The sequence below is a fragment of the Elephas maximus genome, chromosome 3 (assembly GCF_024166365.1).
Source record: "Elephas maximus indicus isolate mEleMax1 chromosome 3, mEleMax1 primary haplotype, whole genome shotgun sequence".
Taxonomy (NCBI): Eukaryota; Metazoa; Chordata; class Mammalia; order Proboscidea; family Elephantidae; genus Elephas; species Elephas maximus.
In genome coordinates this window covers 19,557,828-19,559,893 of record NC_064821.1, presented here as the reverse complement: position 1 = coordinate 19,559,893, position 2,066 = coordinate 19,557,828, and the positions used below count along the sequence as shown (strand labels likewise).

Below are 2,066 nucleotides of genomic sequence, written 5' to 3'. Positions count from 1 at the left end.
ACTTTGCAAAGAAGGTAATAATAGTAACCAGATTTTTAAAAAAGAAAAAAATAAAGCACCATGAGTTAACTGTTATGTCGATAGGATGTGACAGGTCACATTTAAGACAGGAATTTTCAACTCAGATGACTTTTAATCACTAATACAGAGTTACCAGAATGGAGGAGGCATGGGGATTATCAGGCAAAAGACCATAATTGGGGGTTCACATAACATGTTTCCACTTAGCTTAGAAGGATAATATTAAAAAAGAAATTGGTTTATGTGTATAAATTCAAATAGGATCATTAGAACCAGTGAATAGAAGCTAAAAAGAGAGAGATTTCTGCTAAATTAAAGTGTCTGAATAATTATATATATTTAAAGTGGAAAAGGGCTACCTGTAACTGAGAGTCACAGTCATTGGACGTACTCAATAGCAAAATGCAGGTGGTATTGTAAAGGCGATGACTAGCTGAGGTACCAGTTGACAGTTTGTTGAATGTTGCTTTTACCTTCTCCAGCCAACAAAATAGCTACAAAAAAAAGCTACATGGAAGCAGAAAACCAAAGAAAATTTTCAAAATTCCTCCTGCTGGGCCTCTCAGAGGATCCTGAACTTCAGCCCCTCTTCTTTGGACTCTTCCTGTCCATGTACGTGGTTGCTGTGCTTGGGAACCTGTCCATCATACTGGCCGTCACCTCTGACTCCCACCTCCACACACCCATGTATTTCTTCCTCTTCAACCTTCCTTTGTTGACATCTGTTTCATCACTACCACGGTCCCAAAAATGCTGGTGAACATCCAGACACAGAACAAAGACATCTCGTACATAGGATGCCTCACTCAGGTGTATTTCTTCATGATTTTTGCTGCATTGGACAATTTTCTCCTGACCATGATGGCCTATGACCGGTTTGTGGCCATTTGTCATCCCCTGCACTACACAGTCATCATGAACCCCCGGCTCTGTGTCTTGTTGGTTCTAGTGTCTTGGGTCATCATTTTTTTGGTCTCCCTGCTTCATATTGTCTTGATCACAAGGCTGAATTTCTGTATAGACCCTGAAATACCACATTTCTTCTGTGAACTGACTCAGATTATCAAAGTGGCCTGTTCTGATACACACATCAATTATGTCTTCTTGCATGTGTTGACTGCCCTGATGGGTGTGTTTCCCCTCTCAGCGATCCTCTTTTCTTACTCTCAGACTGTCTCCTCCTTAATGAGGATGTCCTCTGCCGGGCGCAAGTATAAGGCATTTTCCATCTGTGGGTCTCACCTCTCCGTGGTATCTTTGTTCTATGGAACTGGTCTTTGGGTCTGCCTCAGTTCTGCTGTGACCCATTCTTCCCAGACAAGCTCTATTGCCTCAGTATTGTACACTGTGGTCACGCCCATGCTGAACCCCTTCATATACAGCCTAAGGAATAAGGATGTGAAGGGAGCCCTGGGAAGGCTCCTTTGTAGAGCAGGCTCTTGTCCACGATGATGGTTACTGGCCTCAAGGCTAAATGGGCCTCATGGTCCCCAAAACCAAATATCATGAATATAAATGTCCTGATTCCTTTTTCTTCCTCAAAAGACATGCATCATTTCTTCCAATCCCAAAGCAACTATAGTTGACCTTCTACTTGTTATTGTACCACATTTCCTTAGTAATTTTTTTTCCCTCTTCTTTCTTTCCTATATGCTGTCTTTAAATTCTTTCTTTGGTCAGCTTTCTTTGAGCCATACCTGAAAAATCCAACCTTAGATTTGCCTCATTAATCTTGGCAAGTGCAGACGTGATTTTCCTAAAGCTTAATCTCTCAAACATTGATGCTTTTCACCTTAATTTGGTTATGTGTGTGTTTTTCCCTGAACAAAATAAAATTAAAATCATACAACAGTCATAACCAACTGCTTGCCACATCTGGACTGTTTATTGCTTTACATGTATGATTTTATTTAACCATTCTCATTCACCCCCCTTTTCAGAGTAAGAGTCAGAGATTGGTATGGATTCAAACTGGCAAACTATCATTGAGTTAATACTCCTAACTTTGCTATCCTACTTTTCATTAGGTCAATGATGTGGTTTCC

General features: G+C 40.6%; 1 pseudogene; it reads left to right on the top strand.

The window, feature by feature from the left end:
• The first annotated feature begins 532 nt into the window (after positions 1-532).
• Positions 533-1,473, top strand: LOC126070995 (olfactory receptor 7D4-like; annotated as a pseudogene).
• The last annotated feature ends 593 nt before the right edge of the window (positions 1,474-2,066 follow it).